General features: G+C 41.8%; 1 protein-coding gene across 1 annotated transcript in view; it reads left to right on the top strand.

The window, feature by feature from the left end:
- LOC103361549 (protein FAM126B) overlaps positions 1 to 13,886 on the top strand; it is a 43,252-nt gene that overhangs the window by 4,791 nt on the left and 24,575 nt on the right. Inside the window, exon 2 of the mRNA XM_008287653.1 lies at positions 11,720 to 11,804. The gene's annotated coding sequence lies outside the window, so the exon portion shown is untranslated. The remainder of the gene's footprint in view (positions 1 to 11,719; positions 11,805 to 13,886) is intronic.

The following is a 13,886-nucleotide window of genomic DNA, read 5'->3' as shown; positions in this document are numbered from 1 at the left end:
CAGTGAAAGTATTTTAAACAGAAAACAAGTCTCTGAATATATTTATATATTAAAAGTGGTCCATGGCACCATCTTTGGCTTTTTGGTTTGCCGGGTGTGTGTGAAGGTGTGATTAGGTCAGATTAACTGTGTTATCCTTCAGGGACCTGTTCTCTTGGAAGTCATGGAAGGGTTTTGTCATGGTTCAGCTGCACCTTAAAACTAGTTAATTTCAATGTGCCGCAGGCTTTTACCTGCTTCGGTGTATTTTGTGGAGTGCTGTGTTTGCATCCCTTCATTATTGATGCAACTCGGTGTTGGCAGATCAAGTGGTTAAAGTTTAATCCACCTCCCTGACCTGACACAGTGAATAGATAACTTACAACAGGTATTTTCGACTATGTTTAACTCTGTCTGATACACTGTCGATGATAAACAGAGAAAAGAAAGAGCTATCAACATTTAATTCAAACTTCTTTTTCTTACTTTGACAGTAGTTAAGTTGATATTGAGAAACTGGAGTAAGTGAACATATCACGATGTGCAATCTAAGAAGGCAGTTTGGAATGAAGATGCAGCTCATGAGTGTATAATCCATCTGCTGTCTCTGTGTCTACAGATTATTCCTGCAATTATTTGATCAGCTGTTTCAGTGAAACACCCACTCCAGAGTGGAGCCTTCACTGATACCTTCAAATTCTTGTTATTTTATGACTAGGCTCTAGCTTGATGCATCAACCAGGTAAACAAGTGGCATCTAGTTTCATAATCGGTTTCAACACAAATAGAGAAGAACCCTCCACCCACTAATTTATCTCCTGCTGTTTTATCACATTAGACATTAGTCTGATATCTGCAAACAGCTGACTAGCGAGCTTTAGCTACACGGCAGTGACAGACTGAACAAAGTAGAACTTGCACACTCTTGACTCAAGTTGCTCGATTTGTCATAGCCAGATAATACTTTTGCCAACAAACACAAATCGAAAGCTCAGATCAGTGTAAAGATCAATTATCAGTAATGAAAATGCAGCAAATCAGCAAATGAGGAGCGGGAACCTGTGAATGTTTGATATTTCTGCTTGATAAATGACCAGCCTCACTGCTCTGTAGTAGTGGTACAGAGGTCAACAGCTCGGATAGTTGTTAGGGTAAGTTTTCCACAATGGAACCAAACCCATTTGAAGGACTGCGTAGAAGGAAGTGGATTTAGAATCTGTGAGAGCCTCTTGTTGTCCCACAGTGCTAATGATGTTTGTGTTTGTGCCACATAATGTATGCTATTAAAATCTAAAACCAGTTATGTATGCAGTGATTTAAGTCTAATCCCCACAAAAAGCTACAGCTGTGTTCAGCAGTTTAACCAGACAGCCTTGTTTGACATGCTAACTGTACCCTCTGAACGGGAGGAAACAACACATCCTGCTGAATTTTACCCCTGTCACGGGGTGTCAGAACTGATGTATTTGTGAAAGGGACACACAAGCTCTGTATTATTGATATGACAGAACGGTCAGTGTGTTTAAGCCACAATAATGGTTCATCATCCTCTCGGAGCCTCTGTTCTCTGCTGGGCTTTACCTTCCAGTCGGTCAGCTCTCTGCTCTCCTGCTCAGCTTGCTGGTCACGACTCAGCGCCTGTCTCAAGCTGAACAGATGCCAAAGCCTGGTTGATTCCAGGAGCCTTTGAATTATTGCCAGTTATTTGTTGTTGTAATATGAAGGATAAGATGGGGAAGGAAAGTGGAGGCGAAGAGATATTTACTGCACACTGTCTAAGCTTGCCAATCAAATGTACAGTTAGAGGAACCCAGTTAGTTAAAACCCAGGCGAAGGCTTAAAGGAATGGTTTGCATAATTTTATTATTTTAGATGTTCAGAGCCTAAAATACCTAGAATGACTGAGTGTTTCATTAGCGAGACGAAGTCTGGCCAGAACTCTGCGGCTAATGCTTATTAACTTGGCTACAGTTGCGAGCAGAACTCTGTCATTGTCCAGCAAGTGTAATTTCTTTGAGTCTGCTGCAGTGCAATGGAGCCAGAATGTAGCCCACAATATTGGTTGTTTTTCATACTGTAGGACATTTGATTCAATAACTATTATGTGTCTGCAGGGTGGAAGGAAGCTGGGCCGCCAAATTCTCTGGCTTGGTTTTCCTTAATATTTAGCGTTTTTGCAGACCTCCCAGCGTCTGAGGTGGTAAAACAGTGGCGCTGTTCTGTTCTCCCGCTTGCTGATCCTCAGGCTGTGGTCTCAGCCTGCGGGCAGTCCAGTGGTCTTGGCTTGTCACCAGAGTTCAAGGTGGCCCATTGTTAGACGACTTTTGAGCGGCTTATTTAGCAGTACAGCACTTTCCTCTATTTCTCTGGAGTAAAGTTAAATGCCAAGCACGCACCATGCACACACTGTCAGCAGCACGGCTAAATACTGTGGAATTAGTGGTCATGTGTCCACAGTTTAAACTGGCGGTGAACCTCTGACTCTCATAAAAGACAATCCCCTTCACCTCGTGGCTCTTGTTTTACACTGTTTGTCAGATACAGCCTCATGCAGCACACTTGGATTTCTTGCCGTCACTCTGAGAGAAGTGTTCATTAACTTATGTGATCGTCTTTGAGAATGTAGCAGGTGTTTAGGTGATATTAGACATCATTAGGGTGAAAGGTGCTGCGTTTTGTTTACTCCTTTGTATATTTGAGAAGAGCAGAATGATAGAAATGCCTTTCCGGATATTGCAGTCTAATCAAACACCGGCACTAACCACCGCTTTGAATAACATGGTATTGAATCAAGACTTGTCTGACACAGTGTCAACAAGTGAACATTATAACCTTCATGGAGGTGGGAGTTACAGTTGAATTGAATTATATTGGATTGTACAGGTGTACCTCATAAGCTGGTACATCTGTAGTTGTGCAACTGGCCTGCACATGGTACTGTGTTTTTTTTCCTCTTTTAAGGAAAGCACAGACCTATTGAGAAAAGGCTGGGCTGCTGTACACTGTGAGTTATTCTGGATCAGGACATACACTAAATGCTGAGAATGTAGCGAATGCCATAAGCTTTTGTAAGTCATGTTGTCCCTCCTTAATCCCAATGCTAATATGTTTATGTGAGGGTCCTGCAGGGCTCCGTGGAGGGCCTTGATACGGGCAGAATATGTGTGTTTGCCCTGTATGTGGATGTGTGTGTGTACACGCAACATTTGCATTGAAAGCATTTGTATGCCTCAGTTTGAGGAGCGGAGGAGAGGGGGGGCAGGATGCTGTTGGCAGTCACCTGTGCTGTTGTGTGTTGTGGCTCACCCTGTCTAATTGGTGGAACCCTGTATGTGTGTATATGTGTGTGTGTGTGTGTGTGTGTACTTAGTTGCAACACGGGCCCATCCCAACACGTCTGGCCCTGCAGCTGCAGCAGAGCTAATTTTAGCCCAGGATGTGCGTACGCCTCAGTTCCCCTAGCCTGGCCTATGAGAGATGAGGGAGAGGATGAGGGAGAAACGGCAGCCAATTTTTCACTTGCTCTTTCTCTCCTTTATTCTGTGCACATACCTATATTTTCTCTCTGTCTGTATGGTTACCTATACCTGCTACATATCTTGTGCGCTCAGAGCAGTTTTTTTGTGTCTCTGTCCTCGTGTCCTAGGGGCAGCACTATTGATTCGCTCAGGAACATATTGACTTTAATATTGCTGCCTGCCTGTTTGTGACCTTTACTCACCAAAAGTCCTTTCTGTCAGTTAGTGTCTCACCGAGGAGTGTGTGCACCTATGTCTCTATCTCTTCAACAGTATATGGTCATCATTCTGTATAGAAGACCGGGCGATGTGGTAATTTTCCAGCACAGTCTTTGCTGTAAATACACCCCATTCTATTTCTGTGCAGACAGCTTACTCCGCAGGTGAGTGGCTGGTTGCTGTTACAATTGAGAGAGGCATAGGGAGATTACAGCGGACTGGTTCACCGTAGTCAGGTATTAGAGTTAATCCCTCTACCTAGGGAAAGTGTGTGGATAAACTGTGTGTGCGTGCGTGTAGTATGATTGTGTGTATATTTCATGAGGAACACATGTACTAAAGAGGTTAAGTAAAACTCCCTTGTGACTTTATCAAATGTGTTCGAGAAATACTTTGGCAGCGAGGAAACAAAATGAGTGCATACACGTGTGCTTTTTTTCTGCTTACCGATGCATTTGGGCTTTGCAGCGTGTTTACGAGCACATCAGCAGACCGAGAGTTACTACTACATGGTATCAGCATGAAAATAGCCTGACCTGAAAGACACAGAGTGTTGCGGCTGAAAATAGGAGTCAGGCACAGGAATCGATCGTTGTATCCCGTGTAGTGTGTCACCGCTGAGGACAACCTTTCCTGGATGCCTCACAGTGGACCAACAAAAACTAGCATCTCTGATTTTTATACTTTCTCTCTCATCATGTCTACAGTGTGTCCGTGACGCTGACCAATAGCTGCTCAGCGCTCTTACGACAAAGGATATCACAGAACAAATTTGTGACTTTAATCGCCCACTATCAGAGCAAAATACTGTGACTGCTCTCATCACTACTGTCATGTAGTCTGACATATTCTCTGATTGGAGCTGTTGAATTAAATTTTAATTACACAATATTTGTCTGCGTTTGTGAACAAACCGCTGAATCCCCGCTGCTCTGTTTTTGACTCTGGTGCTCTGATTTTCCCGCTGAAGACATTAAAGCAAAGACATTTTTACCAACATAGATCAATGAATTGTCACGCTGTCGTTGCTGGGAATGAGTTTATCATGGTCACAGTGAGCGATCTTGAAGGAGGAAGGACGGCGTCGTCAGAAGTGGCCCAAACAGTTCAGGGCGCAGAGCTTGCTCAAGTTCAATAATTCATGGCTGACTGAGCTAAGCTGACCTTGAAAAATCCCCAGTGTTGGACTGTTGAAACCTGGCACTGCTCATTTAGGGCAGAGAGGAGAAGTTGAGACAGACAGATACAGACCCACATATGCAGTACATGTGCAGCCTCCCTTTTTAGTAAGTTTTTCTTCTGTCATTTGTTGATGCAGTTGTCTCCCGACACTGGCGTTTCTCAGAGGCTGTGTCGCCACATGCAGCATTAACTTTGAATTCCATCATTGTAGTTCCTGACTAATGGTCAATTATATTTTGTAGCATCACAAGGTTTGACTTTACATGCGAGTGAGGAAACATGTTCCCCTAATACTAAGAATAGCAAGGATTGTGTCCGCCAGAAATAACTTTCTATAGGAATAACTGATGTAGAAACCCAAACATACAGTATAAACTACCTTCAATTGTGTTGTTTATTACTGTTGAGTGCTCTCTTGTATGGATTCATTGGTGTTTAGAAGTGGATATTAATTTGCCAGAGCTTGTAAAGGACAAAGTGAAGGTAAACCACAGCCTGGACTGATTTTCATATTCAATCCTCATTTGTTCTTACCTGATACTTTGCAAATAGGAGGCGCCGCGCTTTCCTACTCTAGCAAGCACTGAAATCCCATTTCTTTTGTCTCACTTTGCTCCTCCATTGCCATCAAAATTTAAGCAGGCAATTCAACTCACAAATAATCGTGTGGGTATTCGCTTTACAATCTGCTATTTTAAGGGAAGCTGAAAATACATTTGAACCTAAACTATGAGTGTGACCACGCCTCGATTTGGCCAATGCGACTGCCACACTTGCATCTGTCATAACAATATGTGTCGTCCTTTTTGTTCAAATGTTCCAGCAGTCAGCTGTGTTTGGATGGATATTTCGAACCCTCACTCGCAGGCTCGTGTTTGAAACTGCTGCATGTGGTGAATTCCCCATATATCTGTGTTGACTTGATCTTGACATTAAATATTTTTTTCTGTCGTTTCCATCACGTAGCATTTGAAAAAAAAAAAAAAAGCCCTTCATAAAATGATATCTAAATCGCGTTGATGGTGTCAGAATGCTTCAGCGGTGTTTGGGGGCAGCTCATGACTGCTACTCAACAGTGATTCATTCAGCAGCAACAACAACAAAACTGGCAGCACCGGCAGGGAAAATGTGAAACTGTGTCACCAAAAAAAGAACTAATACAAGGTCACTGTTGACTGGTTTATCTTTGCAAGTAAAGGTAGTCTGCTTCTGCTGTAGATAATAACAGGGACAGACCGACTATTTAACTATTCCAGGACTGCCTCGTCTGCTCTGCTCCGGGCTCGGCAGCAGTAAAGAGTAGCTCTCTGTACTTTTGCAGGGCTGTAACCTTGCATTTGTTTACACTGGTTTAATGAGTCTCTTAGTCACGGATACTCGTATGATTCATCTGTCTGCAATGAATGATGAGTATTGTTAGGTGTTCGAGGTTACCCTCAACTCACTTCAGCTCACGGCTGCTAAGGGGATAGATTTCCAGCTACGGTTGTCTGCTTTAATGCTATACGTTGTCGCTCATGTGTCACCAGGCTGGAAAATACTTTATTTTATTGGCACAATCATCAGTTATACCATAGCTTGCTGCCTTCTGTAGTCTTTAGTCAGGCTGTAGTTGAAGAAGTTTGTACTGACAGTCAGGTAAACACACATACAGTACACAGAGCAGCAGTTTAGTATTAGCATACAAGCTTGCTGTCTGTTATTGAGCTGATCTGATTATGTTGTTTGCAGTGTTCGTCTATAGAGTCGCACAGTGTGTCGATTAGCATGCTGCAGCTGTTGTTAGCCTTGTATGTCCAGGCAACAGGCAGAGGAGAGGAGCCTGCGTGGGCGAGAGCAAAATCATGGCACACTAACGCACAGCAGCCTTGACCCAACATTCTAAATAATAATCTTATGCTGCCGTTGTGGATTTTAGCACAAACTCGACTGGTTGTGTTGGGAAAAAAAAAGTGTATTTACCAGCTTGACTAACAAATACAGTACTTATTGAGTCATGAGACTGCTGACGTTCAGGGCTCCAACATGAAAACAATCATAATCAACAGTGTTTAGTGAGCAGTTCCCTCCCCTCACTCGTAAGTGCAGTTTGAACAACATAACACTCAATATCTGCATGACTGGGCTGCTCGGTGGCCCTTTTCTCAGTTGTGTATTAATCACTGGCAGTGTGAATGCTAACACTATTTTACCCCCATGCATTCAGACACAGTTATTCCTGCACAGAGTCATTTTTGGCAGAAGAAGTTTTAGGTGCCTTGCCAAAGAGGTTTTGACTGGCACCAAAGGAATATGGCCAGAGATAACAGGACAAAAAAATCAAATAAGGTTGCTCAGGCTTGATCAGGCTTACTTTTGTGCGTAGCCGCCCCCCGAAGGCCCACTCTGAGTCAATAATCATGTGAATAAACGCATTTTGTTTTGAAAGTAAAAGAAAAACCTATGCAGCCTGATGGAATGAATATTTGCTTTTTAAAAATGTCTTGCCCTGTTTCTTCAAAATACAATTAAGAGCAGATTAAAATACAAGAAAATCAACAGGTCAAAATGTTGAAATCATCAGGTTTAGCTTAGCAACTTTAGCAAATGGCAAAGATGATGAACATGTAGAAATCGCATCAACTAAACATCAGCATGCAACATCATTACTTGACCTAAAGTACTACTGTACAGCCTCACAGAACCACTAGCATGACTGTAGACTCTTACCATATAGTGCTCAACGTTAACTCTGTAGTTGTTTATTTAATGGGCTGAATTCTGAGTGTTATCTTTAATATATAATACAGCAGAATGAAACACGTGCTGCCCGGAGCATGTACACTCCTTTTCCAGATGATAAGTGACGTTGCATAACAGCTGACGATGATGACGCAAAATGACAATAATTAGTCAGAGTCCGAAATTTTTTACTGCTCGCTACTGTGTGATGATTATGTAGAATATCAGTGAATGAGTAAACACAGCTGATGTTGGAGTGTTGCACTGTCTAGAGTCCACCGAACAGCCCTGCTACACTCTTTAAGCTGTGAAGGTTTTAAGAGAGGCGCTGGTTCCTGCAATTGAGTTCAGTTCAAGCGTCGCTATTGCCTGACTGTTAATTCACAATGCAGCACATTGTATGTTAACGGCTCTGTTTTGAAACCAGGCACACAAAACACACTCTCCGGCTTTGTTTTAACCTTGTGCACTGTTTAGCAGCGTGTTAAGCTATGTAATTGTGATATGGGGTTTGAAGTGCCGTAAACAGGATGGGTTGGCACTCTCCTATTCCCTTGTGGGCCCCGCCACAGGACAATGAGCAGGTCCTGTGTAGAGCAAGAGCAGCCCTTCAAGGGAACTTTGCTTATTGTCACTTGCCAGGCCTCATTAGGTGTATGACATATTTATTCAACAGCGCCGGCTGACTGGAGCACACTGTTGACATGCAAATACTGGAATAGGATGGCTACGGAGTTTGGAGGAAACATACTCTAGTTTCCATGTAAGTACTAGATAATTAAAATTGATGAGAAACAAGAGCAAAATTGTAACCCTGCTCAGCTGTAGCGAGAAGTTTGTGTCTTAGTCTTGCAAATTTTCTGCTAATACTGTGCTGTATAATTGGGAAACTCTGTTGCTTATGCTCAGCGTAAGACCTAAAAAATGTTCTTTTGTTACAGTGCAGTGGTTTTTTCTTACATCTATGTATGATTTCAGGAAAATACAAAAGTATATCTGACTCGTGTGACAATTGAAAGACCAATACTCCTGTTCCGGTGATTTTGTCTTCTTTTACTTGCCTGGTAATCTCTGAAAAGTATACTGAGAAACTTCATGGTTGTATATACTCTACTCTCATGTGGGACAGAATATATCTAGATGTGTAAAAAAAAAAAAAAAGAATTTATATGAATTTACATTTTTATGTTTCGAAGTCCAATACACATTGTGATCTTCTGGCGTGATTTGGACATGGGGGGGACAGATCTTAGTTTAGAATAATTACAAGCTTGGAGGCTATGGTGCACAACAGAATATTCAGTTACATAACCATGTTGACTGGCAGTTTCCACCTAATCTAACAAGTTAATGCCTGATGAATCAAAGTATATCATTCCATTAATGCTATTAATAACCCTGTATTGCCGCCAAACAGTCTTGCTCATTAATTCACAGAATTGCCAACAATGGCCTGATGTACCCAGAGATATTAAAGGCACCACTACCGTGATTCAAACTGAGTTGCAAAACATTCAAATTTACATGAATCAGCCACAATATTAAACCAACCATCTATTATTTTATTGGTCCCCCTTGTGTCACCAGAACAGATGTGACCCATCAGACATGGACACAGGATGTCTGGGAGTTTCCACTGGTGTCGGGCACTGGGACGGGTTTGGGTCCTGTGGGCTGCAGGGCGGGGCATTGGTGGATTGGGCTCTTGTGGCGCATCTTGTGGATGCTTGAATGCCTTGGACTCTGTCAAGTTACACTTTGACGGCTGTGGCTCAGGTGGTAGAGTGGGTTGTCCTCCAATTGCAAGGTTGGCGGTTCGATCCCCCACCCCTAACAGTCGAAGTGTCCTTGGGCAAAACGCTGAACCCGAAGTTGCAGGCAGTACCTTGCGTGGCAGCTCTGTCACCACTGGTGTGTGAATGAGAAACACATTGTAAACGCTTTGGATATAAGTGCAGACCATTTACTTCTCTGAGCATTTTTTGTGTTGGGGCGGGGCATATTGCCCTGCTGGGGGAGGCCACTGCCATCCATCCAAGAGGGCTGTTGCCACTGTGGTGGTGTGCTTGGTCTTCAGCAATATTTAGGTGGGTGATATGTCATAGTAACATCCACATAAATGCCAGACCTCAAGGTTTCCAAGCAGAAAATAAACTGTTATACGCTTCACATGTCGGTTTTTTTGATGTCCTGCATATTTAGCATATATTTCCTCATTGTACATATCAAGGGTCCACCTCTAGTTTGTGCTGTTTAACAGATAGTTTCTACCTTATAGAGTGAATGAGATACAGTGAGGTTGATCCCAAATGGTAGTTTCTTGTTCTAAAGGACTAAGAATACAAATTACCCCTTCCAACCTCGTCTTACATGATTCTGTCATCTAACATGCAATCTTTTTAAGTTGTAGGTTTTGTTTGTATTGTATTATTCATTCCTCGTCCCTCTCTTTTCTGTAGTCACTCAGCCTGGAGCCACTGTTACCCTCAGCTTTGATGAGTCATACAGAATGAGTACACTTTATCTGGCAAAGGAAAATAAATGCCTCCTTTAGAGCGTTCCGTAGGTAGCTATCATTCTAGACAGATAAGACTTCTGCATGGTGATTTCCTTGACTCTTTGTGATGAATTGCTAATGTAAGATTCGTTGAGGTAAACACAAGGCTGTGGTCAAAATACTCAACAGCGAGTGGATTGCTCGGTGATGTGGCACTGTCTGCGTCTCAGGGACACGCAGCAGAGCAGAGTGGCCTCTCCACAGCGTCTTTCTGTGTGCCGCTGAAGCTTTAACTTATTCTGTCAAATACAGTAGAAGCTATGGGTGTGGATCCTTGAGATGCATTTTTAGCAGGCGCGGACAACAAGTTGGCCAGCTGACTGTTGCTATGCAACAATAGGGAACTTGAAAATTGACTCCTTGTGCCGTGACTCAAAATAACCTCCAAAGCAAGTGTTTGTTGGGAATAAAATGCATAGTTTCCGTTACGAAACAATTATTTGCATGCTGCTCTTAATGGGGCTTCTCTGCGTGATAGCACGGTTTTTGAATGTTTATGTGTTTTAGTGGATCGTGGTGCTGCTGTAGCATCAGTCTGTTGGCTTCAAAGTCTCTCTGTTGTCACTGACTTTGTTCAGTGTCTTGACTGATTGTCATGTGTCTTGTTTGCTGCCTAAAGAATTGATAAAATCATTCTGTGAGGTACTGTTTGATGTCTGTGGTTCCTGTTAAAGCTTTACAGATGCAACAAATGGTTGATAAATGAACATAAAAATGTCAAATATTTGAAGGGCCCAGATGCTGAAATGTGATTTGCTGCTTTTCATGATCTTAGATTTTAGAGGATTTTGTACTGGTTTGCTTTTGGACAAAACAAGACACTTAATGGCATCTCCTTGTGTTCTAGGATACTGTGGTGAGGATTTTTAGACTAAATGATGTCTAATAGATCAAACACATGATTCACTGGTAATAGTTTGCAGTTTGTTGCCGCTCTGTTTCATAAATTGTTTGTAAAGCTATTATCATTTTTAACCCAGTTTGGAAAGAAAGACATTTCAGGAAAAAACTACTTCTTCTGCAGCATTATGTTATATAATCTTATTTAGCTTGCATCTTTGGCTGGCAGATTATGGCAACAGCAGTGGAATATTAACTCAAGCATCCTGATAGTGTAAGCTGAACTGCAGGATATTTTCCTGTTAAAGCGATTCTTGCACTCATAGCTATATCACTTTGATCATTAATGCACACCTCTTGGAGGTCATACACAGGTGTCAGCTACTGAAAGACAGAATTGATTTAACAGGAGTATTTTCTTGTTCCTAAAAGGCTGCTGGCGTTTCAGCTATGTCCTTTCCTGCATTGATTTGTTACGCACAATCATTTGAAAATTCTACTGACTTTGCCCACTGCTCGTCCAAGTCACCATGCTGAGTGTCTTTATAGATGTATAACTGGTACATTATACCACACAAACTCGTACGTGCTGATTTCAAGCAATATATGAATCGCTTCTCTATGCAGAAGATATTTTTTCTCTTGTCAGTTCTGCCCATGATGCTCTGATTGATGAGTCATTTTTTTTCTCTTGTTGTTGCAGGCGACCCTCAGCGAGTGACAGATGTGTGGCACTGTGGAGAACCATTTGCCTCTCCTAGTGGAGATTTGAGTTCTGGGACACTGAGGTGAGCTCGTGACGATCGATGACATGCCTCTACAACTGTCTCCCGTTTTGTTCTTTATCACCTAAATCCATTTTTTTTCTGCCATTAGGCTACAAAGAGATCGATTTCTCATTTACAGTATAATTCATATTGTTTATCTTGCCTTGCTTCTGTCATCAGTTTATTTTTTTTAAACAATTATTTTATCAATATTCAACTCCAGGAAAGTTGTAATCACACTTTTTCATTCACTAGGAGTTTCCACCGTCACTGAAAGATGCGGGGAATAAAATATGCATCAGGGACATGGATCTGAACTACTGGCAAATGCCACCAATAACTGACCCTTTCACTTGCATGTTTGAGTATTTTTGGTTTGCATTCATTCCTCTGGGTTTGCTTGTGTTATTGTCGCTTATGTTGGCAGTTAAGTTGTTGACGATCTTTCCTCTGATAATCTGATCGATAATATTTTTTCTGATCCTTGCTGATGCAGATTTTCTGTTATGATTGAAGCCCTTTGCTTTTCCCTCTTGTATTATTTTGTCTTCCTTGTGCAGTTAAATAGAAAAAGCAGCGACACTCAACACCATCACTTATCTGTTTTAGCATTACGGTGCTGCTGAGGATACAAACGGATTTCAACATCTCATGTTTCAGATCTGGGATTCAGCCTCTCGGGTATCAGCTCTGACCTGCCACTTTTGAGAGCAATATCATCTAAATTGTTTTTACAAAATGAACAGTTATTGTTGGTGAATATTTGTCACAGCCTGAAAGTCTTTTGACTGCTGTTCCCATGGTAACTGATAAGCCTGCGCTGCCGATGGAGAATTTCACCTCAGCGAGTCTTTGACAGTTTGACAAGCCAGAGGAAATGAATGAGTCAGCCCTTCATAAAGAGCTGAACAAGCTTACTAAATGGAGCCTTTCAATTCACAGACTCAGATTTGAGCAGTGTACTGGCACAATAAGATTTCACTGGTTCATATCATCATCATCATCTGCTCTGAGCAGTGATCTCTGTCTCCCTCCAGCCCCGCAGAAACGCCGTTATCTTGCTCCTCTGAGCTCGTTTTGTAATATTTTTCACGCTTATCGCCACCAGCTTGAGAGTTTTGCATTATTTCGTGATGGGTTTGGTTTAGGTCGCAACCTCTAAACGCTGGTGTAAAGTATGAGAGTGCCTCTAAACTGTTGCAGCATGCAGTAAGCAAAGGGAAACTTTTGCGTTGAGATGTGCTGTATTTACAGTCCGCCTTAAGATGATTTTAGTTGAAAGGCCAGATATGAGAACGGCAGGCCGACAAGCTGATAATAAGGTAAAACTCTAAAAGATACTTCTTTGGATGATATTAAAACAAAGTGACTCGTTCAAAACATGTCACATGACTGCCTTTGCCAACATTACTCATATTATAAGAGATGAGATATGAATCAGAGAGCTAAATTCAGATTTTACTTTTGTTTTTTTAATTTTATTTGGAGCTTTAATCTTCTCTTACACGTGAATACAGGCTTTTACGATAGTTTTGATTATCACATTCATTTGTGTTTTTCATTGTTTACATTTTATATAAACTGTGAGAAGAATTAAAAATCAGACATTTAAATCCATCCTCAACAGGTTGTGCAAGTTTTCTGGCCTGTAATGATTTTAGTTTAACAAATAAGATTAAACTGGGGTGTTGAGCGTACGGACTGTGCTCATGCAGTTTACAGTGTTTTAGACTTTGTTAGATATACGCAATACTCGCTATATCTGTCAAAGTCTGGCTCAGTTTTCACCACATACAAGTTTTGAGTGTTGAATCTAAACAGCTTTCTGCATCTAATCGGCCTAACTTTCTGAATGACTGCCTGTGTAATCTCTGTGCGCTCAGTTCTGTTCACTTGCACATGTTAAAAAGTTCGCTCTGACCCAGATAAAGCTGCGATGAGTTTATTTACAACTCCCCTCTGTCACATGCCGCATGTTATGGGAGCACGTTTTTTGTGCCAAGGCAGAAACACAAGGCAGGGCGAAAAGTGAATTAGTTAGATCTCGGATTGTGACGTCTGTGTGGGCAACACTTGTAGTTACAACAGGAAATCACAAGCAGT

This window comes from Stegastes partitus, unplaced genomic scaffold (genome assembly GCF_000690725.1).
Source record: "Stegastes partitus isolate 25-593 unplaced genomic scaffold, Stegastes_partitus-1.0.2 Scaffold511, whole genome shotgun sequence".
In the NCBI taxonomy this organism is placed as follows: Eukaryota; Metazoa; Chordata; class Actinopteri; family Pomacentridae; genus Stegastes; species Stegastes partitus.
This window is presented reverse-complemented; position numbering and strand designations above follow the sequence as displayed.